Source organism: Elephas maximus, chromosome 3 (assembly GCF_024166365.1).
Source record: "Elephas maximus indicus isolate mEleMax1 chromosome 3, mEleMax1 primary haplotype, whole genome shotgun sequence".
Classification (NCBI taxonomy): domain Eukaryota; kingdom Metazoa; phylum Chordata; class Mammalia; order Proboscidea; family Elephantidae; genus Elephas; species Elephas maximus.
The window spans coordinates 168,373,021-168,399,506 of record NC_064821.1 but is presented as its reverse complement, the minus strand read 5'-3'; the positions used below and the strand labels follow the sequence as shown (position 1 = coordinate 168,399,506).

At 41.6% G+C, this 26,486-nt stretch overlaps 1 long non-coding RNA gene across 2 annotated transcripts; it reads right to left on the bottom strand.

The window, feature by feature from the left end:
• Positions 1–998: 998 nt before the first annotated feature.
• LOC126073421 (uncharacterized) lies at positions 999–26,378 on the bottom strand. 2 transcript variants are annotated; one of them, XR_007516746.1, is made up of 3 exons: positions 26,290–26,378; positions 20,286–20,375; positions 999–3,329 (listed from the first exon to the last, which is right to left on the bottom strand). It is a non-coding gene; the product is annotated as an uncharacterized LOC126073421 (long non-coding RNA). The 2 variants fall into 2 exon arrangements; XR_007516745.1 differs by having other exon boundaries at positions 26,138–26,352.
• Positions 26,379–26,486: the final 108 nt, after the last annotated feature.

Below are 26,486 nucleotides of genomic sequence, written 5' to 3'. Positions count from 1 at the left end.
AAAAGGGAAGAAAGAAAAAATATTTGAGGAAATAATGGCCTAAATTTTTCTAAATTTTATGAAAATCACAAGACCACAGATCCAAGAAGTTCAATGAACCCTAAGCACAAGAAACATGAAAAACCAAGGCACATCATAAAATTGAATCAAAATATAAAATATATAAATTTAACAAAATATGTGAAAAATCTATGTAGTAAAAACTAGAAAACATGGCTGAGAGAAATTAAAGAAGACCTAAAATAAATCGAGAGGTAATATTATGTTCATGGACTAGAAGTTACAATATTGTTAAAATGGTAATTCTTTCCATATGAGTCTGCATAATTCCAGTAAAAATCCCAGTAGGCTTTATTTTGTAGAAATTGACATGGTGACCCTAAAATTCATATGGAAATTCAAAAGACTTAGAATAGCCGAAAGAGTTTTGAAAAAGAATAACGAAGTTGGAAGACTTACATTACCTGATTTGAAGATTTATTATATAATACAATAATCAACATAATGTAATATTGGAGTAAGGATAGACAAATGTACAAATGGGACCAAACAGACCAGAAACAGACTCAATGAATGGCCAATAATGGCAAGTTGCTCAATCATTAGTCATCAGATAAATGTAAATTAAAAGCACAATAGAACACCTAAAAATTAAGAACAGTAACAATACCAAATGCAGTGGGAATATACGGCAACTGGAAATTTCAAATATTATTGGTAAAAAAAAAAAAAAGTGCAAAAATGGTACAACTACTTTGGGAAAACATTCAGCAGTTTCTTTTAAACATATACTTAACATTTGACCAAGCAATTCCAACCTTGGGCATTTACCAAGAAAAATGTAAAAATATATCCATAAATAGACTTGTATATAAATGATCATAGAAGCTTCATTCATAATAGTCCCAAACTGGGAAGAACCCAAATGTTCATGTTTAGATGAGCAGATAAACAAATTGTGGAATATTCATACAATGAGATTTTACCTAGAAATAAAAAGGAACAAGTTACTGATCCATGAAATGACATTGATGAAGTGAGATACAAAAGAGTACATATTGTATGCTTCCACTGATATGAATTCTAGAATAGATAAAACTAATCTATGGTGATTGTCTTAGTCATCTAATGCTGCCATAACAGAAATTCCACAAGTGGATGGCTTCGACAAAGCGAAATTTATTTTCTTACAGTTTAGTAGGTTACAAGTCCAAAAACAGGGTGCCAGCTCCAAAGGAAGACTTTCTCTCTCTGTTGGCTCTGGAGGAAGGTCCTTGTCCTCAATCTTCCCCTGGCCAAGGACTTTCTCAGGCTCAGGGACCCCGTGTCCAAAAGACACACTCTGTTCCTGGTGCTGCTTTCTTGGTGGTAAAAGGTCCCCAGCTCTCTGCTAGCTTCCCTTGCCTTTTATCTCTTGAGAGATAAAAGGTGGTACAGGCCACACCCCAGGAAAACTCCTTTTACCTTGGATCAGGGAGGTGACCTGGGTAAGAGTGGTGTTACAATCCCAACCTAATCCTTTTAAACCCAGGCAAAGATTATGATTTATAACACGTAGGAAAATCACAAAATGGAAGACAACCACACATGGCCTAACCAAGCTGATACATTTTGGGGGGACAAAATTTAATCCAGGACAGTGACAGAAATCAGATTACTGATTGCCTCAAGCAGACAGTGTGAGGGAATGACTGGGAATTTTTAATGTGATAGAAATGTTCTACATCTTGATTGGAGTGGTGGTTAGGTGGGAATACACATCTGTCAAAACTGCATCAGCACTACCTGCCAGCTGCTGAGGTGCTGTTATCTGTTGGTGACATCTGTCTGGGAACTGTACACTCAAAATGGGTGCATTGGTTGTATGTAAATTATATAAGAAAGTTGACTTTAAAAAGAAAATAGAAAAAAACAAAGCTAACTAATTGATCTCTCTCTTGGTTCTCCATCGAGTCTCTGGCCAGTTCTTCTTAATCTTCTGGTGAACTCTTTACTTTTTTGTCCTTTGAAACATAAGGGTTTCCTGATGTTTGTACTCAACATTCTTCTGCCTTAATAACCTTAATTATATCACTCACTGCTAATGGTACAGCTGCCATTTAAGGATCAGTCCCAAATCTCTATTTCTTACACAGACTTTTCTCCAGCTCTCTAGACAGGTAAATCCTACTATCTAACGAAAAATCTATATACCTCAAGCTCAACATGTCCAAAATTGAGCTCAATTACCACTCATAACCCCAAGCCTGATTTTCATACTGTATCCTTCATATAAATTGGTGTGTATATATACATAAACCAAAAAAAACAAACTCCTTGCTGTCGAGTTGATTCCGACTCATAGAGACCCTATAGGACAGAGTAGAACTGCCCCACAGAGTTTCCAGGAGCACCTGGTAGATTTGAACTGCCAACTTTTGGTTAGCAGCCATAGCACTTAACCACTACGCCACCAGGGTTTCCGTATATATACATAGTGCCTATAAAGCCAAACCAGTTGCCATCAAGTCAATTCTCACTCCTGGTGACCCCATGTGTGCCAGAGTAGAACTGTGCTGCGTAGGGTTTTCAATAGTTGGTTTTTTGCAAATAGGTTGCTGGGTCTTTCTTTCGAGATGCCTCTGGGTGAGCATGTCAACCATTTGTACCACCCAATGAACAGAATTAAAGATGAACTATCTACCAACCAAAAATTTCTTCAATTCTCTCTCCCCCTCCCCTATTAATTAAGCATATAACCAACATGTTTTGTGGAAAGCGTCTGGCTCTGCCGCTCCCTTACTTTGGGAGGGGAGAAAGATACAATCTCCTAGGGTGGCTTTATGACACTGAGCAAATGCACACTCCTCACCACATCTCAGAGACATAATATAAAAGGTATAGGGGTTGGAATCAGATAGAAACAGATTCAAACTCCTACCTACGCTGATGCATTTCATTTTTAGCATACTACCTTTATTATTTGAGTTTTACTCTTCTTGTTGGGGCTAACATCTATATTGTAAGGTTGCTGTTGTTGTGAGTATTAAATAATATGGAAGGGCTGGATCCGCTGCCTGTCACATAGGAAGTGTCACTAAATGTAAGTTCCTTCTCTTATTTACCCTCTACTACTCCTTCCTCCACTATTTCTACTCCTACCCCAGAGGGATAGCTAAGAATGGATTGGCACACATCTCTGAATCCACCTTCTCAGACTGACAGACTTCCGTATTTCATGTTCCTTCTCCTGTGCCTCCCACACTGTGGTCAAGACCAGAACTGCCACAGTTGGTATTCCAGGCAGATGCAATCAGCTGCAGAGGTGCTGTCATCTGATGGTGCACCTGCTAAAAAAAAAAAAGGAAAATTTGTTTAGAAAGTATATTTTTCCCCTCCCCAGGTAATCAGGAGAAAAAATGGAATTCAAATTGGAATGACCATGAGCTAAAACTCCTGCCCACCAGGTGTTTATCCCAGTTCATAAAAACAACTACTTTAAGGTAATGAAAAAACACTCCCTGTTGGGGAAGCAAATGGAACCACATGTTTCTGAAACAGTTTCAGAGAAAACAGTATTCTCAACGAGCAAATAGCAAATGCATGTCAAACAGGATCAGCCGCCTCGCTCACAAATACTCCCCACACACCAAGTTCCAGAAGAGGCTGGGCCCCTGGAAATCATACCACCCAGCAGGGAACCAGGTGGGCCTTCTAACTGTCAAGCCAACAGTCTACTCAAGCTTGAGTGGGGTGTGGGAAGCCTCCCTTTTTTCTTATACTCACAACCTAAGAATTCAGCTTTCTGTTTCTTTAATGCTGTCCCATCGACTCTTGGAACACTATACCCCCAGTTCTTCCTTTCCCTGTGACAAGCACACAAGTTTTTATGCTTTAATGAGTTTACTGCTAACCACTAGAGGAAACGGACAGGGAGTAACAAAAACAACAATAATGAAGACATTATTTATCTAACAAGCCCTTATATGTAGGGTGACCAAATGTCTCTGTTTGCCAGGACAGTCCTTGTTTACACCTGTGTCCTGGTGTAAATATTAATAACACCTCCCCCCGCTTGAGTCGGAATCCACTGGACAGCAATGAGTTTGGTTTTGGTTTCACTCCTGAAACAATCCCTGTTTAGTCGTAAAGCAGAATAAGTTATTCTACTTATACGGCACTTACTTCATGCCAGGCCTGTAAACGTTAACTTATTCAACCCTCAAAGCAATTCTATAAGATAGGAAACGTTTTTTAAAATAATGAAACCCAGGGACAATACACCAAGAAGATATAAACATATTAAATATTTATGCACACAATGATAGCGCTGCAAGATACATAAAACAAACTCTATCAGCATTGAAAAGTGAGATAGACAGCTCCACAATAATAGTAGGAGACTTCAACACACCGCTTTCAGTGAAGGACAGGACACCCAGAAAGAAGCTCAATAAAGACAAGGAAGATCTAAATGCCACAATCAACCAACTTGACCTCGTAGACATATACAGAACACTCCACCCAACAGTGACCAAGTATATTTTCTTTTCTAGCACACATGGAACATTCTCTAGAATAGACCACATATTAGGTCATAAAGCAAGCCTTAGCAGAATCCAAAACACTGAAATATTTCAAAGCATCTTCTCTGACCATAAGGCCATAAAAGTGGAAATCAATAACAGAAAAAGCAGGGAAAAGAAATCAAACACTTGGAAACTGGGCAATACCCTGCTCAAAAAAGACTGGATTAGAGAAGACATTAAGGATGGAATAAAGAAATTCATAGAATCCTATGAGAATGAAAACACTTCCTATCAGAGCCTTTGGGACACAGCAAAAGCAGCGCTCAGAGGCCAATTTCTACCCATAAATGCACACATCCAAAAATAAGAAAGGGCCAAAATCAAAGAATTATCCCTACAACTAGAACAAATACAAAGAGAGCAACAAAAGAAACCCACAGGCACCAGAAGAAAACAAATAATAAAAATTAGAGCTGAACTAAATGAAATAGAAAACAGAAAAACAATTGAAACAATTAACAAGACCAAAAGCTGGCTTTTTAAAAAAATCAACAAAATTGATAAACCACTGGCCAAACTGACAAAAGAAAAACAGGAGAGACAGCAAATAACTCGAATAAGAAATGAGAGGGGCAATATTACAACAGACCCAGCTGAAATTAAAAGAATCATATCAGATGACTATGAAAAACTATACTCAAACAAATTTGAAAATCTAGAAGAAATGGATGAATTCCTAGAAACACACTACCTACCTAAACTAACACAAACAGAGGCAGAACAACTAAAGAGACCCGTAACAAAAGAAGAGGTTGAAACGGTAATCAAAACATTCCCCCCCCAAAAAAGCCCTGATCCGGACACCTTCACTGCAGAGTTCTACCAAACTTTCAGGGAAGAGTTAACACCACTACTACTAAAGGTATTTCAGAGCATAGAAAAGGACAGAATACTCCCAAACTCATTCTATGAAGCCACCATATCCGTGATACCAAAACCAGGTAAAGACACCACAAGAAAAGAAAATTATAGACCTATATCCCTCATGAATGTAGATGCAAAAATCATTGACAAAATTCTAGCCAACAGAATTCAACAACATATCCAAAATATAATTCACCATGACCAAGTGGGATTCATACTAGGTATGCAAGGTTGGTTCAACATTAGAAAAGCAATTAATGTAATCCACCATATAAATAAAACAAAAGACAAGAATCACATGATTTTATCAATTGATGCAGAAAAGGCATTTGACAAAGTTCAACACTCACTCATGATAAAAACTCTCAGCAAAATAGGAATAGAAGGAAAATTTCACAGCATAATAAAGGGGATTTATACAAAGCAAACAGCCAACATCACCCTAAATGGAGAGAGCCTGAAAACATTCCCACTGAGATCGGGAACCAGACAAGCATGCCCTCTATTACCACTCTTATTCAACATTGTGCTGGAAGTTCTAGCCAGAGCAATTAGGCTAGATAAAGAAATAAAGGGCATCCAGATTGGCAAGAAAGAAGTAAAAGTACCTCTATTTGCAGATGACATGATCTTATACACAGAAAACCCTAAGGAATCCTCCAGAAAACTACTGAAACTAATAGAAAGTTCACCAGAGTATCAGGATACAAAAATCAGTTGGATTCCTCTATACCAACAAAAAGAACATCGAAGAGGAAATCACCAAATCAATGCCATTTACAGTAGCACCCAAGAAGATAAAACATTTAGGAATAAATCTTGCCAGAGATGTAAAAGACTTATACAAAGAAAACTACAGTACACTTCTGCAAGAAACCAAAAGAGACTTACATAAGTGGAAGAACATACCTTGCTTGAGGATAGGAAGACTTAACATTATAAAAATGTCTATTCTACCAAAAGTGTTCTATACATTTAACGCAATTCCGATCCAAATCCCAACGACATTCTTTAATGAGATGGAGAAGCAAATCACCAACTTCATATGGAAGGGAAAGAGGCCCCGGATAAATAAGGCATTACCGAAAAAGAAGAACAAAGTGGGAGGCCTTACTTTCCCTGATTTTAGAACCTATTCTATCGCCACAGTAGTCAAAACAGCCTGGTACTGGTACAACAACAGATACATGGACCAATGGAACAGAATTGAGAATCCAGACATAAATCCATCCACATATGAGCAGTTGATATTTGACAAAGGCCCAAAGTCTGTTAAGTGGGGAAAAGACAATCTTTTTAACAAATGGTGCTGGCATAACTGGATATCCATCTGCAAAAAAATGAAACAAGACCCATACCTCACTCCATGCACAAAAATGAGCTCAAAATGGATCAAAGACCTAAATGTAAAATCTAAAACGATAAAGATCATGGAAGAAGAAATAGGGACAATGTTAGGAGCCCTAATACATGGCATAAACAGTATAGAAAACAGTATAAAGAATGTAGAAGAAAAACTAGATAACTGGGAGCTCCTAAAAATCAAACACCTGTGTTCATCCAAAGACTTCACCAAAAGAGTAAAAAGACTACCTACAGACTGGGAAAAAGTTTTTAGCTATGACATTTCTGATCAGCGCCTGATCTCTAAAATCTACATGATACTGCAAAAACTCAACTGCAAAAAGACAAGTGACCCAATTAAAAAATGGGCAAAAGATATGAATAGACACTTCAGTAAAGAAGACATTCAGGTAGCTAACAGATATATGAGGAAACAGTCACGATCATTAGCCATTAGAGAAACGTAGATCAAAACTACAATGAGATTTCATCTCACTCCAACAAGGCTGGCATTAATCCAAAAAACACAAAATAATAAATGTTGGAGAGGCTGTGGAGAGATTGGAACGCTTATACACAGCTGGTGGGGATATAAAATGGTACAAGCACTTTGAAAATCAATTTGGCCTTCCTTAAAAAGCTAGAAATAGAACTACCATACGATCCAGCAATCCCACTCCTTGGAATATATCCTAGAGAAATAAGAGCCTTTACACGAACAGATATATGCACACCCATGTTTATTGCAGCACTGTTTACAATAGCAAAAAGATGGAAGCAACCAAGGTGCCCATCAATAGATGAATGGATAAATAACTTATGGTATATTCACACAATGGAATACTACGTATCGATAAAGAACAGTGAGGAATCTGTGAAACATTTCATAACATGGAGGAACCTGGAAGGCAGTATGCTGAGTGAAATTAGTCAGTTGCAAAAGGACAAATATTGTATAAGACCACAATTATAAGAACTTGAGAAATAGTTTAAACTGAGAAGAAAACATTCTTTTGTGGTTACGAGAGGGGGGAGCCAGGGAGGGAGGAAGAGGGGCATTCACTAATTAGATAGTAAATAAGAACTACTTTAGGTGAAGGGAAAGATAGCACACAGTACAGGGGAGGTCAGCACAATCGGACTAAACCAAAAGCAAAGAAGTTCCTGAATAAACTGAATGCTTCGAAGGCCAGCATAGCAGGGGCAGGAGTCTGGGGACCATGGTTTCAGGGGACATCTAAGTCAATTGGCATAATAAAATCTATTAACAAAACATTCTGCAACCTACTTTGAAAAGTGGCTTCTGGGGTCTTAAACGCTAGCAAGCAGCCATCTAAGATGCATCATTTGACCTCAACCCATCTGGATCAAAGGAGAATGAAGAACACCAAGGACACAAGGCGATTAGAAGCCCAAGAGACAGAAAGCGCCACATGAACCAGAGACTACATCAGCCTGAGACCAGAAGAACTAGATGGTGCCCAGCTACAATTGATGACTGCCCTGACAGGGAACATAAGGGAGAACCCCTGAGGGAGCAGGAGAGCAGTGGGATGCAGACCCCATATTCTCATAACACCAGACTTAATGGTCTGACTGAGACTAGAAGGACCCCGGTGTCATGGCCAACAGAAGGTCTGGGGGACAGGAACCATTCTCGAAGTCAACTCTTCAGACATGGATTGGACTGGACAATGGGTTTGAGAGGATTGAGCTTCTTGGATCAGGTGGACGCTTGAGACTATGTTGGCATCTCCTGCCTGGAGGGGAAATGAGAGGGTGGAGGGGGTTAGAAGCTGGCGAAATGGACACGAAAAGAGAGAGTGGAGGGAGAGAGCGGGCTATCTCATTAGGAGGAGAGTAATTGGGAGTGTGTAGCAAGGTATATATGGATCTTTGTGTGAGAGACTGACTTGATCTGTAAACTTTCACTCAAAGCACAATAAAAATTACAAAATAAAATAATGAAAGCCAGGCATAGAGAGGTTAAGTAATTTGCCCAAGGCTGTACAGCTAGTCAGTATCTGAGCCAGGATTTGAACTGAGACAGCCTAAGAAAATCCTTATTCTTAATCACTATGTTTGTCTTGGAAGAAGTACAACCAGAATGTTCCTCAGAAGCAAGAATGACAAGACTATGTCTCACATACTTTGGACATGTTACCAGGAGGGATCAGTCCCTGGAGAAGGACATCATGCTTGGTAAAATAGAGGGTCAGCAAAAAAGAGGAAGACCTTCAACGAGATGGACTGACACAGTGGCTGCAACAATGGACTCAAGCACAGCAACAATTATGAGGGTGATGCAGGGCCGGACAGTGATTCATTCTGTTGTGCATAGGGTCGCTATGAGTCGGAACCAACTCGATGGCACCTAACAACAACAAAAGCAATGTTAGGCTATGATAAAGCTGTAGGAAATCACTCATTCTTTCATATAACAAATATTTAAGAGTGCCTACTATGTGCCAGGCACCATGCTACAAACTATGGACCGAACCATCAACCAGGCAGTCTCTACCTGCAAGGAGCTTTCAGTCTGGGGACAGACACAAACAAGTAAAATGGCAGGGAGTACAGGGCATGTTGAGAACAAACAGCATGGGGGATACCTAATTTGGCCTTAAGAGGTGATGAGTATATGTCCTGGGGGAAGTGGCATCTGAGAAAAGTTCTAAAGAAAGAGTAGTTAGCTGGATAGGAAGAATCAAGGAAAGGTGGTTCAGGAGCATTCCAAGGACCCTGAAGCCATAAAAATTAAAAAGAAAAAGATCCCAAGGCCAGAGAGAACACAGTGAAGTAAGGGAATTCAAGTAGTTCAGTAGGGACCTAGTGTTTCCCATGGCTAGGGAAGTAGCAAAAGATAGAACTGGAAAAGTAAGTGGAGGCCAGACCAAGAAGGGATGTCACTGACATGTTTGGTTTGCACTTTATCCTGAAGTTAATGGGAAGCCACTGAAAATCCTTAAGCAGAGAAGTAAGCTCATCAAACTTTCACTTTAGGAAAATCACTGTGGTTGCCACACAGAAATAGTTTCAAGAGGGAAGCGCTAGAGCAGACACGGACAAAAACAGACAGAAGGCTGGCGCCAGGATCCGTGGGAGGAAGGAAGGTGGCTTGAACTAAGGTAGTGACAGGAGATATGGAAAGACTGAATTGAGGAGGTAAAAACTGGTGATTGGCAGGATATGGTGGGTGAGGGAAAAGAGGGCCACAGATACCAGGATGTCCTACAATCACCTAGATATAAGAGTGTGAAGCTCAGGAGACAGGCTTGGACAAGAGACACGGATTTGGGAGTCATCTGAGCGGAGATAGTAACTAAACCATCAGATTACGTGGTTCACCCAAGGGAGTCAGTAGAATGGATAGAGAAAGAAGAATGGGAAAGAGCACTCAGAGAGGTAGGAAAACAACCAAGAGAGCGTGGAGTCATCATGGTCACCAAGAGAAGACAGTATATTAAGAAGGAGGAAAAGGAAAAGTGCTTAAGTCTGCAGATAGCCACAAGTTATGGCCCAGACACACCCACATGGTTTATCACCCAAATGGCCTTTGGAAATCTTAGGAAAGCAGTTTCACAATGCAGGCAGGAGTGAGAGTGCAAAGGGGAAAGAAGAAGATGGAAGGTGAGGACGGGGAACAGGGAGTGCTCTGCATGACGAAGTTACAGGAATTTTGAAGCAGGGATGATGGCCTTCATGTTCACCACTGTAACCTCAGCACCTGGCACACAGAAACTCAATATCATTTTTTTTAATGAAGGAATGAACAGCACTTCAAGAAGGGGTTATACCTGGAAAAGAAGATGAGAGGCAGGGTCCAGAAAGAAATTTGATGAGAAAATTGTACTAAGGAAGCCGATGCAGAATTCTTTGAGGTGCAAATGGCCCATGACTTTCTAGGCATGGTATTGTTGCTATTGTTAGTAGACTCAAAGCAACCCTATGTACAACAGAACGAAACACTGCCCGGTCCTGCACGATGCTCACAATCGTTGTTATCCTTGAGCCCATTGTTGCAACCAGTGTGTCAATCCATCTCCTTGAGTGTCTTCCTCTTTTTCGTTGACCCTCCACTTTACCAAGCATGATGTCCTTCTCCAGGGACTGGTCCCTCCTCATAACATGTCCAAAGTATATGAGGCGTACTCTCACCATCCTTGCTTCTAAGGAACTTTCTGCTTGTACTTTTTCCAAGACAGATTTGTTGGTTCTTTCGGCAGTCCATGGTATATTCAATATTCTTCACCAACACCACAATTCCTCTTCCGTCTTCCAGGTTTCACATACATATGAGGCTTTTGAGAACACCATGGCTTGAGTCAGGTGCTCCTTAGTCTTCAAGGTGACATCTTTGCTTTTCAATGCTTTAAAGAGGTCTTTTGCAGCAGATTTGTCCAATGCAATGCATCTTTTGATTTCTTGACTGCTGCTTCCATGGGTGTTAACTGAGGATCCAAGTAAAATGAAATCCTTGACAACTTCAATCTTTTCTCCATTTATCATGATGTTGCTTACTGGTCTAGTTGTGAGGATTTTTGTTTTCTTTATGTTGAGGTGTAATCCATTTTGAATGCTGTAGTCTTTGATCTTCATCAGTAAGTGCTTCAAGTCCTCTTCACTTTCAACAAGCAAGGAGTATCATCTGCATATCGCAGGTTGTTAATGAGTTTTCCTCTAATCCTGATACTGCATTCTTCTTCATATAGTCCAGCTTCTTGGATTATTTGCTCAACATACAGATTGAATAGATATGGTGAAAGGATACAACCCTCATGCATACCTTTCCTGACGGTAAACCACACAGTAACCTCTTGTTCTGTTCAAACAACTGCCTCTTGATCTATGTAAAGGTTCCTCATGAGCACAATTAAGTGTTCTGGAATTCCCATTCTTTGCAATGTTATCCACAATTTGTTATTACCGACAGAAACAAATGCCTTTGCATAGTCAATAAAACACAATTAAGCATTTTTCTGGTATTCTCTGCTTTCACCCAGGATCCATCTGACATCAGCAATGATATCCCTGGTTCTATGTCCTCCTCTAAATCCAGCTTGAATTTCTGGCAATTCCCTGTTGATGTAATCCTGAAGCCACTTTTGAATGATCTTCAGCAAAATTTTACTTGTGTGTGATATTAATGATATTGTTCGATAATTTCCGCATTTGGTTGGATCACCTTTCTTGAGAATAAGCATAAATGTGGATCCTTTCCAGTCCCGGTAGCTGTCCTCCAAATTTCTTGGCATAGATGAGTGAGCACTTCCAGTGCTGCATCCATTTGTTGACACATCTCAATTGGTATTTCATCAATTCCTGGAGTCTTGTTTTTCATCAATGCCTTCAGTGCAGCTTAGGCTTCTTCCTTCAGTACCATCAGTTCCTGATCATATTCTACCTCCTGAAATGGCTGAACATCCACCAGTTTTTTTTGGTATAGTGACTGTGTATTCCTTCCACCTTCTTTTGATGCTTCCTGCATCCTTTAATATTTTCCCCGTAGAATCCTTCCACATTGCAACACGAGGCTAGAATTTTTTTTTTTAGTTCTTCCAGCTTGAGAAATGCCCAGCATGTTCTTCCCTTTTGATTTCCTATCTCCAATTTTTTGCACATGTATTTATAATACTTTACTTTGTCTTCTCCAGCTACCCTTTGAAATCTTCTGTTCAGCTCTTTTACTTCATCTTCTCTTCCTTTGGCTTTAAGTACTCGATATTCAGGAGCAAGTTTCAGAGTCTCTTCTGACATCCATTTTGGTTTTTGGTTTTCTCTCCTGTCTTTTTAATGACCTCTTGATTTCTTTATCTATGATGTCCTTGATGTCATTCCACAACTTGTCTGGTCTTCAGTCATTAGTGTTCAACTTGTCAAATCTATTCTTGAGATGGCCTCTGATTTCAAGTGGGGTATACTCAAAGTCGTATTTTGACTCTTGTGGACTTGTTCTAATTTTCTTCAGTTTCAGCTTGAAATTGCATATGAGCAATTGATGGTCCATTCCACAGTCAGCCCCTGGCCTTGTTCTGACTGATGATATTGAACTTTTCCATCTTCTTTTTCCACAAATATAGTTGATTTGATTCCTGTGTATTCCATCTGGTGAGGTTCATGTGTATGGTCACCACTTATGTTGTTGAAAAAAGGTATTTGCAATGAAGAAGTCGTTGGACTTGCAAAATTCTATCATGCAATCTCTGGCATTGTTTCTATCACTAAGGCTATATTTTCCAACTAATAATCCTTCTTCTCGCATTCTGATCACCAGTAATTATCAATGCATCCTGACTGGATTTTTTATCAATTGCAGACTGCAGAAGTTGATAAAAATCTTCAATTTCTTCATCTTTGGCCCTAGCGGTTGGTGCATAAATTTGAATAATATTATTAACCAGTCTTCCTTGTAGGTATATGGATATTATCCTATCACTGACAACATTGTACTTCAGGATAGATCTTGAAATGCTCTTTTTGATGATGAATGCAACACCATTCCTCTCCAAGTTGTCATTCTTGGCGTAGCAGACTATATAAATTGTCCAATTCAAAATAGTCAATACCAGTCCATTTCAGCTAACCAATGCGTAGGATTTTGATGTTTATGTGTTCCATTTCATTTTCAATGATTTCCAGTTTTCCTAGATTCATACTTCATACTTTCCACATACTGATTATTAATGGATGTTTAGAGCAGTTTCGTCTCATTTTGAGTCGTGCCACATCAGCAAATGAAGGCCGTGAAAGCTTGACTCCAGCCATGTCATTAAGGTTGACTCTACTTTGAGGAGGCAGCTCTTCCCCAGTCGTCTTTTGAGTGCCTTCCAACCTAAGAGACTCATCTTCTGGCACAATATCAGACAATGTTCTGCTGCTATTCGTAAGGTTTTCACTGGCTAATTCTTTACAGAAGTAGACCACTGGGCCCTTCTTCCTAGTCTTTGTCTGGAAGCTCAGCTGAAACCTGTCCACCATGGATGACCCTGCTGGTATTTGAATACTGGTGGCTAGCTTCCAGCATCATAGCTACATGTAAGCCCCCACAGTGTGACAAACTGACAGATGCAAGGTATTACTGACACTCAATTTAAAATTTTCTGCTGTAAAGGAAAAACTATCACGAAACTGGGACAGCACATTTTTGCACGATGCCTAGAAAGAAGTTAGCATTCCTGATCAAATGTTTAAGCAATTACTTGGTAAACATTAAAGGAAAAGCCTTCTTATTAGTTTCTGTCAACTGACTATCAGTCAAACATCTAATGATTTCTAGGCAGAAATTCTTTTCTTCTTGTATTTAGTTTAGCAATGGTCATCTCACTATTCTCATTTCCTATACCTCTACCAAGAGAGAATGTTTAATAAATTTAAGTCTCTTTCCTTGGGGCAAGTTTGAAATAAACCTTGATACATGAGCACAATAAATTTTCTAAAACAGTGGTTCTTAAAGCCTGAGAGCTTGCTAGAAATGCACATTCTTGGACCAATAAATATCCTTTTTGCTTTGGACAGTTTGGATGGAGTTTTCTCTCCTTTCCCTTTGAAGGAGTCCTGATTAACAGAGGAATTGGCCTTTAGAAAGAGGGTGAAGGAGGCTATCTTGTGATGAGGTAAGACAGTGATTTCAGTTATTTTATCTGTAGAGCATAGCTCCAGAAAGCAGGAGTACTTGGGTTACAGAGTTACACAAGTCTACCTCTCCTCAAGACCAAGAGTGCCCTGAGGTCCAGAACTATATTTTATTTGTCATTGTAATCATTATAGGCACTCGATGATTATTTAGGAATAAAAGGAGGACATAAGGCAAGGTGGTAAAAAGAAAAGAGGATGAGAAATATGCAAACACCTTCCAAAGGAGCAGGAAACCCAGGTCACCTGGTCATTTTGTTCAGAACAGGCTAGATGCTGCAGGGACCAAGCAGGAAATAAGGGCACAGAAGCTTCCAGCACCAGCCTACTCCAAGGGGCCATTTACCAGGAAATTGCCTAGAAATGACAGTACAGCCATAATTGGGTCATTACTTTCCCTACAAATATTTCTCCCTTTTGTGAGCAACAAGGACCCATCCAGCCAACTGTGTGGTGCTTCAGCTGAAATAACAGACCAGTGGAAATGTGTAATTGGCTTTCATCAAATTGAAACTGTAAAGCAGCCTGGCCAAGCCTAAACTCTGTCTCTGGCCCTAGCATAGAAATTTCCTGCTTAATATCAGGCCATGTGTGGGGAACAGGTGGGGGAATAGAAGAGAAGAAAAAAGAGGGCCAGCCTTTGGGTCAGCTTCAGCCCTTCTGGCAAAGTTACCTACCCAGACCAGGGTCTTATCTGAATAGCTAACAGGGACAGAAAGAGGATCTTGCCCCAGACTTTAGGAGAAGAAGACACCTGGGGCAGAGGAGGAGTAAAAAGAAGAGAGACAGAAAGGGGAGAGGTTGGGGAAAAAAAGGAGACAGTTAACTTTTAATGAAATCTTACAAAAAAGTAAAAATAATAATAAGTACAAGCCAACAAATATCTTTTCTTGCCTGTCCACCTGCATGAAATTGTAATCAACAACAAAACATCAACCACTTTATCAACTCACCACCTGGCATATACTTTTCAATAATAACTCGATAATTTCAACGATTAGAGTGAAAGGAAAATTTGAGACTCACCTAAAGGGACATAGAGCATTCTCCCAGAGACCTATAAACTAATTTACTCTGGTGGATTAATTACTTTTGTGTGTGGCCTTTATAGCCATGGTCTTGTAACTCCCACCCAGGTGATTGTGTTATAGGGTAATTGTGGCCTACCAAGGGGATTGATCAGTTTTGCCTTAAAGGAAAGCCAATCCCAGAGCAAAGAGGAGAGGCCACCACTACCAAAGAAGGAGGGACCTACAACAAAAACTGGAGGCAGAGACAGCACGGTACGCTTTCCTGCCCATTGAGCAAGAAAGCTGATTGCCTTTAGGCAGAAACTGAGGGCCAGGGAGAAGTCCATGCCTGATCCATGAATTTGGGACTTGCCAGCCTCCAAAACCTCATGATCCATTTCCTTTATATGGTCCGTGAGTTCTGTGAGATGTTGCAAGAAATTAGGAAACCCAAAGACAGGGAGGAGGGTACTGAGGAGAGAGGGAGTAGTGATGTTAAGATAATGGAGTGGTACAGCAGCTTGGAAAAGTTAGACATTTGGGACATCTTTAACCTCTGCCTCATGGAAACCTGCTTTGTGCCGATCCTTATTTAAAAAAATTGTTTAATTAGTGTCAGGATGGTGGGTTTCACTGCAACGGCCCAGTCACTGGATATGTGGTTTTGGAAAAGGGATAAATTGGAGAATGAGAAACCTTTGGTTTCTGGATAGGATAAAAAAAACACCCGTGGATTGAAGCAGATGTTATGTTGCAATCAGTTACCCAAGGCAAAAGCTATTCATGGGATTTAGGAAGGGTGGATCTAACTCCTGAGGATTTGGCTAATTGGATGCATGTGGAAATACAGAGTGATAAGGAAAGGGCCAGACATATAATTCCTTGGTTTCTGTTATCCATAATAGCTACATCGGCAGGGAAAAAGAATGTAGGGGATGGTTTTAGCACTGAACCAAGCCCAGATCTGATCCAGTCAGAGCTATGACCACTAGTCTCAGGGTCTACCGGGAAAAGGAAAGTCGATCGGAACAACAGAAAGCTCCTCTACGATTGTTGGCCACCAAGAAGGTAGTCCGGGAGGGAAACAGGCAAAACCAAGAAACTATAGAAATCCGGGGGTATAGTGTAAAGGAGTTGGCTTCAATTTGTAGACAGTGTTGTCAGCTTCCAAAGGAATCGTTACCAAAACGTATTGTGAGAGTGACTAATTTAGGGGCAGTGTCTTTAGTTTTGAGTGCTGCAGAATGGAAAAGCATGTTTGGGTTGATGCAAGACCCATAATTCACTATGGAATAGTCAGGAATGATGATACAGGATCCATTTACACAGCAGGATACATTAACCCAGAAGCGATGGGCAGCCTGATAAGCTGGATAAAATTTGCGGTGAGATTTGTTTGCCCTGAGAAGGGGAACTGCCCCCTCCCCCTCTAAATACCCAATAGAACATTCCAGAGGAAGCAGCTAATGTGCTGCTTATGCAAGCCATGCTGGAATGGCTTTATGCTGATCATGCTATTCATCCGATGAGTATGCCCCTTACACAGGTCATGGTAGATATGGTAATGAAAGGAGCCCCTTCTACATGGGCACCCCATGCATCCTTGCTACTGTGAAACAAAGCAACAATCCAAGAAGCCTTGTCAGATCTGTTGGCACAGCTTCCCTGCATGGATCTTACAGGTGCAAGGAACATAAGGGTGATTCATGGGGGACTGGGAAGAGACAATAGGGAAAGAACTTACCCCAGCAGGAAAGAGATCTTTAGATAGTTACTAAGAAATGGGATGAATATATCAGACATTGATGGAATGGAGACAAAGGTCCTAAGGCAGTACTACAGAAGGTTGAGTGGATGCCTGCTGGTTCCCCACTGTTAAAGAGGTCTAAACAAGTCCATTCTACTCACCCCAGCCGGGAGGTATTTAATGATGGGACCATCTGAAGCAGAAGTTCAGCTGGTTAATCAAGGTAGGGATTGACAAGGGGGCCAGGGTCTTCTTGTCCAGCCCCCAGGGGAGGACCCAAAGCCATATCCACATGTGTGGGCTAAATAGCCCCGGGGTGGGGAAGAGATTTTCTTGGGACTCCTGGACAAAGGAGCTCAATGTACTGGAATTTCAAAACCTGTCAAGAAAATCTTGAAGTGGACTAAGGTTAGACTGGGGAGATATGGGGATGCAATGGTTGATGGGTCTAAGGTGAAAGTCTGGATGAGAACTGGAAGAGTTAAACGGATCTTGTATGAAGTAGTTTCATCTCCCTTATCTGAATGTATTATTGGTATGGATATTGTGTCTAACTGGGGAACACTCCCTCTACCTGATATTGTAAAACCGAAGGCAAATGGGAGCCATTAGAATTGCCTGAACCCACTCAGGTTGTCAATTTGAAACAGTATAGGATACCTGGTGGACAAAAGGAAATTACTGCCTTGATTAAAGACATGCTAAAGTCTGGTGCCAACAAATTCTCTGTATAACAGCCCTGTAGGGCCCATGAAAAGAAGCAGACGGCTTATGGAGGCTGACAGTAGACTATTGAGGCCTAAATAAAGTACTGCCACCTGTGGCTTCAGCTGTTTCAGACATGGTGTCAACAGTGGAGAAAATATAGCAGGCTAAAGGAGATTGGTACTCAGTGATTGATCTTGCACATGGCCTTTTTCTCCATACCAGTCTCAGAAAAGAGCCAGCCACCATTTGCTTTCATTACATTGCCACAGGGTTAGCTGAGTTCACTGGCTTATGGTCTATAGTTTGGTTAGAAGAGACTTGGACTTGGTGCAGATCTCAAGTACAATGATATATTATGTTGATGATATTATGTTAATATCAGGCACTGAAAAAAGGCTAGGGCTGATTGGAATACAGTGGTGGCCCACAGGACCAACAGAGGCTGGTTAATAAATCCAGCAAAAATCCAAGGCCCTGCCCAAACAGTGAAATTCTTGGGAATAACTTGGGCAGGAGTTACCTGTGACAATTAAGTTCTCGTCACTACCTACCCCCAAGACAAAGCAGGAGGTCCAACATTTGGTTGGTTTATTTGGATTTTGGAGAATGCATATTCCACACCTGGGAATATTGCTGGCCCCATCCATAAAATCACTCAGAAGAAAACTGCATTTGAATGGGGGCCGGAGCAACAGCAGACCTGAATGGCTGGTACCTGAGTAAACTCACCCTTTGGACCCTTTGCCCTATTGAAGGACTAATTGTTAATGACTGTTTTGAACTAGTAAAATGATTGGGAAGGGGGAAGTTATCCTCCAAATATGAAAGAACCATGGCTAGAAAAGCCAGGGGGTGGCCTGTGGTGGATTAATTACTTTTGTGTGTGGCCTTTATAGCCATGGTCTTGTAACTCCCACCCAGGTGATTGTGTGGTAGGGTTAATTGTGGCCTACCAAGGGGATTGATCAATTTTGCCTTAAAAGAGGGCCAATTTCAGAGCAAAGAGAACAGACTCACAGGAGACAGCACAGTGGGCTTCCTCGCCCCTGGGGTGAGAAAGCTGAGTGGCTTTCAGTAGAGACTGAGGGCCAGGGAGAAGTCTACACCTGACTCATGAATTTGGGACTTGCCAACCTCCAAAACCTCGTGAGCCATTTCCTTTATATTGTCTGTGAGTTCTGTGAGACATTGCAAGAAATTAGGGAACCCAAAGATGGGGGGAGAGTACTGAGGTTAGAGGGAGTAATTGATGTTAGAGATGATGGAGTGGTACAGCAGCCTGGAAAAGTTAGACATTTGGGACATCTTTAACCTCTACCTCAGAAATCAGCTTTGTGCTGATCCTTATAACAGAAATTACTTGTTTATTTATATTTTGGGGGAGACAGAGGGGAGTTAAAAATGACCCAAATCCTTGGAAATTTTGTCGGGGAGTTTGGCAGCTCTGTGGCTTATCCCAGAAACCCTGTGGCAGAGTGGTTAAGTGCTACTGCTGCTAACCAGAAGTTTGGCAGTTCAAATCCACCAGGTGCTCCTTGGAAACTCTATGAGGCAGTTCTACTCTGTGCTGTAGGGTCTCTATGAATTGGAATCGACTCAACAGCAATGAGTTTGGTTTGGTTTTGGTAGCTTATCCCATCTACTTCCAGGAATTTTCTATCTGGATTAGACTAAACCCAAAAAACCAAACCCACTGCCATCAAGTCGATTCCAACTCATAGTGACCCTACAGGACAGAGTAGAACTGTTCCATAGGGTTTCCAAGGAGTGGCTGATGGATCCAAACTGCCAGCATTTCGGTTAGTAGTCAAGCTCTTAACTACTATGCTACCAGGGTTCCCTGGATTGGACTAAAAAAGACTACACCCCATTTATTCTTCCTTTTAGGTCCCTCTCTGAGCTTTGCCCCATCCTAGCCCAGCAACTTCAAGGGAGCATGTAAGCTCCATACAGAATGATGCAAGAGACAGGACACAGGTCCTCTGGGTGTTCTTCTTAAGGTTCCTAACAGCAATAACCAGTTGCCATGAGTCAATTCTACCTTGTGGCAACCCCGTGTATGTGTGTGTGTGTGTGTGTGTGTGTGTGTGTGTGTGTGTGTGTGTGTGTGTGTGTGTGTGTGTGTGTGTGTGTATGTGTGTGTATGTGTGTGTATGTGTGTGTATGTGTGTGTCAGGTAGAACTTGCTCTATAGGGTCTTCAGTGGCTGATTTTTCAGAAGCAGATCACTAGACCTTTCTTCCAAGGCACCTCTGGGTAGACTTGAACTGCCAACCTTTCAGTTTACAGCTGAGTGCGCTAATACCCAGAGACTCCAACTAACAGCAATACTGTTTGCAGTTCCCAGGGTGCTGCCCTGGTTATGCATGTCCTCAAGGAAACTGTCCCCAGGATCCCATGAACATGCCTTACCTTTTCACTCCCACTCTATCTCAGGTCTAGAGATCCAAAGGACCACATGGCCCCAGTTTCCTGGTCCTTGGGAAGGGCTGCCAGACAGTCCTAGTAATGGAAGGAACACTGAGTCAGACAGGCCTGGGCTTAGGTCCCACTTCCACCACCTACCAGCTCTATAAGGCAATGGTGGAATGGACACCGTGTGGGCTTGGAGTTAGGAGGACCTAGCTCTGTGATTTCAGGCAAGCTTCCCAAGTTATCCTTTTCTCACACTATCTAAATCTCAGTTACCTCATCAGTAAAATGGAGATTATAATAACCACTTCAAAGAGTTGATGTGAGGATTAAATGAAGTAATGTGCCTAGTATGAAGTAGGCACTAAATAATTGGTTGATGCTGTGCTTGCTATCACTGTAATTGTTATTATGTGACATTGGGCAAGATCTGAACTTGCTTCCTCACTTGAAAAACTAGAAGTAATAATAACCACCTCTTAGGATGGTTATGAAGATTAAATTAGATAATATATGTAAAGCACCTGGCAGCGTACGTGATCCTTAGTAGGTACTCAAAGCTAAATTTCTTTCCCTCTTTCTTCCCAGGGCTCCCCAGATACAGTCCAGGGCACGAGTGGATTACCCAGTAAACAGGGTACGCACGGGTTCACACGGGCTTACTTGTATTTACTTACTAACCTGTTGTGCACTAATCTGTAGTACAAAAAAAAAAATAGTGAAATCGTGTTACAGATTAGTAAGTAAGCCCAGGCATACCTTGTTTATTGGATAATCCACTCCTGGTCCAGAGTAAACGTTTCTCAGTTCCATATGGTCAAGCTGGCCCCAAAAGAGTCTGTCCCTGAAGGTGGGTTTTTGAACCGCCAGCCCATAAAAGGACAAATTGTGCTGGTCCAGGAAGGACACAGGAGATGGCTGAGAGGGAAGCCGGCAGCTGCAGGACTCATCACTCTGCACTAGGGGGAGCAAAAAGCTTGGACACACAGTTAGAGCCACACCCAGAAATCTCTAAACTCCGAAGCACAAGTCATCCAGACTGGGCAGATCCAAGCAGGAAAAGAATGCTCAATGCTACTGAGAAAGGCTTTTGTGGGAACAGATGATGGGCAAAATGCAGGGAGCAGTGAAGAGCTTGCCATCCCTCCAGCTTCAGCCTGGCCCAGGGTTAGAGAATACTCTCTGGCTTCTGTCTATAAAAATATCCCTATAGTTAGTTATAAAAACAAAGGCATTTTTCATAAGCCCAGCTTATACGTATCAATGTACCTACAAGGCTAAAACTCTATGCTAATTTACTTTTTGAACTTTTTAATACGCTGTGGTCAGAGCTGTCAGTCATTATTACCCAATTACGACAACACTGGGAATCACAGTGTTGACTGTACATGATACAAGCACACATGCTGTTGTTTCAGTTGCTGCTGGTGTTTTCATAGTCGCTGATTTTGTCAAATATTCTGGTGTTTTAGCTACAATATTACGGTAATTAGTATTTCAACCTATATCAATAACTTTTTTGAGAATGAAGTAGAAATTAAAGAAGGAATGATATATGGGAATTACAATTTTACTAGTAACATCAGTACAAAAAACATTCCTAAGGATTCTGTATGGTTTGGTACTGAAGCAGGTGCACAGCGGGTGGGGGTAACACCATAAGCTACCACACTGAGTGACACCAACCCTAGTGGCACCACTCTCTAGCTTCTGTGCTTGAAACCTCTAGTTCCCTAGTAGCTGTGTAGAAGGGAGGTAGCGACTTGAGGAGAAAAGGCAGAAAAAGACAGTCCAGGTCACTTTTCCTATTCACTCCAACTTCTACATATAACATCTTAGTAAGTCCTACTGGGTCGCAGTTAGAAGGAGCCCCAGATGTTCAGTCCCCAGTTGTTTAGCTGGAGCACTAGAGCTCAGAGAGGAGAAAGAACTTGAGCAAGGTCTCCCAGGTGGCTCATTTTAATCTCTCACAAAACAAACAAAGCCCAAACTTGTTGCCGTCAAGTAAATTCCAACTCATAGCAACCCTACAGGACAGAGTAGAACTGCCCCATCAGGTTTCCAAGGAATGGCTGGTTAATTTGAACTACTGACCTTTTGGTTAGCAGCCATAGTTCTTAACCTCTGCACCACCACGGCTCCAATCTGTCCATAACCCATTGCCGACGAGTCCATTCCCATTCATAGCGACCCTATAGGACAGAGTACAACTGCCCCATTGAGTTTCCAAGGAGCACCTGGTGGATTCAAACTGCAGACATTTTGGTAAGCAGCTGTAGCACTTAACCACTATGCCACCAGGGTTTCCAATCTCTCCATAGAGTTTACTAAATTATTTTGTATAATCTCACTTGGATATTCACAGCCATCTGGTATAGGCAGAGACTATTATTCCATTTTTAAAATGAGGACATTGAGGTTCAGGTAAGTGCCCAAAACTCTCCTCTTCCTTACTAAGCCTTCACTGCTACTCACTATCCCTCTTCTCTTGCCTTCTCAAGTTTTAAAATCAAAATCATACATATAATCCCAAGAAGATTGCTACTCCACTCCAAGTATTATGTCAATGAATTTTTAAAATATTTGTTGCATTCTCCATTTCTTAACCCCTCTAGGCATAATGGAGAGATGATCACCAGAATCAGTTGCCATCAAGTCAGTTTCCACTCATAGTGACCCCCTGTGTTGCACAGTAGAACTGCCCCACAGCATTTTCATAGCTGCAAGCTTTCAGAAGCAGATCGTCAGGCCTTTCTTCCAAGGTACCTCTGGCTGGGTTCGAATCACCAACCTTTCAGTTAATAGCCAAGAACATAACCATTTGTGCCACCCAGAGTCTCCAGAGAGATGACAGACCATAGCAACTAAGAAGACAAACCTTGGATTCATATCTGAGTAAATATTCTGCATCAGTCGTTTATTATCTGAGATCATGGACCTCTTTGTGCCTCAATTTCCTCATCCATAAAATGGGAATATTAATGTCTATGGTACAGGATTCTTTTAAGGGTTAAATCAGGTGTATTAAGTAAAGCAATTTACACAGGGCCTGGCATATAGTAAAAGCTTGATAAATAGCATGTATAACTACCATATAATCATAGCACTGAATGATTTTTGGGAATTAGTCCATTATTTTTGTGTTATTTACCAATGAAGTTAAATAGAGGTAAGTGGGGAGACCACTTTGCCGAGAACTAGAACTCAGGATTTTTATTTACTATAAATTCCAGTCTTGCCCTCTTTTACATCATTGCCTCCCCAAACCAGCAATAAACATTTGTGGAACACCTACCTAGGAAGTTTACCTATTTGAAGAAAAACAGACACAATCTATAATCTTTCCACACTTCTTTACTAGGTTGTTGCCTGACACACAGTCATTTAATAAACATTTGCTGACAACTTGATAAAACATTAGATATGAAAAAGTTATATTTTGTTGTACAAATTTTAAGATATTATTATGAACTGAGTCTCTACCACTGTACGTGCCTTTGTACCAGACTCTAAATTTTTTTGTGCAAGTTTTATATACTGAAGAATCACAAAATCTCACAACCGTCTCCCAGTGCTGCCAACTGAAGGTCATGTAAGGTTCAGAAGCATCACCTATTCACTACCTCCAGGGGTGATGAATTTCAAAAGAAAACAATCTGAACACCCTCAGGATTCTGAATCCTGTCAGGTGCTGATGATCTCATTCTGCTGGGCCCTCCCATGCCCCTCAGGTATGCGCAAGAGGGAGCTCTGGGAGTCGGGAGAGCTGCCGATTACTATAAAGGAAGTAGGCTACAGGGCACCCTCTCTGGCTGGGAGTAGAAAGGGTGGTAGGGAGTTAACAGCTACAAAGGGAGGGAGGAAGGGACTGACTCACTAGGACAACTCAGAATGACTCAGAAGCCAGTAGCCTATTCTCCCACATCTGCCTCGTTGTGAGGCAATGAGGCACTTCCTTACACACCCATAGGCAGAGCAAAGGGGAGGAGGAGGAGAAAGAAATGGGATTTTATAAATTTGTGGGCCTATTCCAGCACCTAACGCTCTTGTTTTGTAACCACTTCAGACATTTTGTTTCAAGTCCAGTCAGTATTTACTGAGCATTTACTATGTGCCTGGCCCTTCATCTTGTTTTTCAGACTGTCAGTTTCCTAAACCCAGCCAAAATGTCTTTCTGAAATTCTGTATCTTCTTTGTTATTATTGGAAAAGCACTTGGGCTCCTGTTGTGAACCTTAGTACATAGTTTTTCTGTCCTTCGCCTATAGAGATGATGCTCTCAAAGCTACGATCAACAGGGGTAGACATGGAATTGTTTTTCTGGCTCTGATGCTGACTTTATAGTCATCCATGCCCATTCTCTGGCCTGTTCAGTTTTGTGAGAGCCAGTGCGTAGTGAGCAGAAAATGGCATAGGTCTGAAGTCATACGTCCTTGGTTGCAAGTCCTTTACCATTTACTAGCTCTATGACCTTGCTTGATTCTTCTAAATCTCTATTTTCTCATCTGTAAAATGGACACACTTGATGTCTCTCTTAGACGGTAGAATAGATTTATCATATACCCAAATCCAATTGCCATTGAGTCAATTCCAACTCATAGTGACCCTATAGGACAGAGTAGAACTGCCCCATAGGGTTTCCAAGGAGCACCTGGTAGATTCAAAATGCCGACCTTTTGGTTAGCAGCTGAACTCTTAACCACTGTGCCACCAGGGTTTCCAGATTTATCATAGTGATTAAATATTATGTGAAAGTACCTGGCACAGTGGTAACATGATAAATACGGGCTTATTTTCTTCAAACTTCACTATGATTGCTCAGGTGGATCAAATCCCTCCACCAGACTGTAAACTACATGAGGACATGGCTGCATCTGCCTTGAGAACTGTGTCTGCTTAGGTGAGGACTAGGCCCTAATATTGTCTTGTTTAATGACAACTACTAATTGTATTGTTATATGAAAAATAATGCGATGGTTATTATTTTAACCAGCTAAATCAATCTATGAGCTGGAGTGCAGTCTATGGAAAAGTGTTCTAGAAACTTTGACCTCCAGGAAGGATACAGCTAGGTCTACCATCATTCTCTCCCCTCTCTGGGCTATCTGGTCCTACCTAGGGCTTGCTGCTGAAGTCCTGGGTGGTGCAATTAATACTCGGTTGCTAACCAAGGTTGGAGGTTCACATCCACCCAGAGGCATCTCAGAAGAAAGGCCTGGTAATCTACCTCCAAAAAATCAGCCACTGAAAACCCTATGGGGCACAGTTCTACAAGAGGTCACCATGAGTAAGAGTCGTCTCAAGGGCACCTGGGTTTTTTAAGGCTTGCTATCATCAGCAAGATGTGTTCCTCTTGTTTCCACATGGAGGGCCAGACATGTATACTCTAGGCTGTCCATTGTTCCAACTTCACTGCAAACACCGTCATCCCATAGTATAATGGGGCGACCAACATGAAATTGTCTTCTCATCTGGCAAGCGTGGTGTGGAAACCTTGACACACAAATTTGCAATTATTAGACTTCTGCCTTGAAGGCAGCCTCCCCCATTCCTTCCCCTTTCGCCCTTGCCCCCAACCTGGTGGATAGTATACAGAGACAAGGCCTGGAAGGCAGGCAGGTCGGCTGGGTTTATGGCCCCTCTGGTACAATCCTATGACCCACTGCAGAATTTCCATAGCTAGCATCCTCTTCTACATATAATGTGAAGAGAGAAGGATGGTCTCCTGATATTTCATCTTTGTACCCTTGCTTCCAGCACACCTTCAGGCGCGTCCAAGGAAAAAAGCGGGAGCAGGGAAGCCACGTTACTGAGTTTTCAATAACCATTTCTAAAGCAGATACCAAAGCTTACTTTTCTAAACAATGTGGATGAAATCACACTCCGGACACCAGAAGCCCGCCATTCCTCAGCTTCCCCTACCACTAGGGCGAAGCATGAAGCCCTTGTCAGGGGCCTGTCCAGCAACGGTAAAGAAGCTGGAAAGCGGCAGGACCCAGACCCACCTTCGTGCGGGCCGGAGGAGGGTGCTTCCTACCGGAACTGACGTGAGCTCAATCCCAGCCCGGTTCTCCCCAAACAAAAGGGATCTTGGGGCTCCAGGAGGAGCCTAAATGACATTGGAGAAGCTCCTCCTCCAGCCAGTGTGGATTGGTGGCGGCGCTGAAGAGGCGAGGTGGTGATTGGCCAGAATGCATGCCAA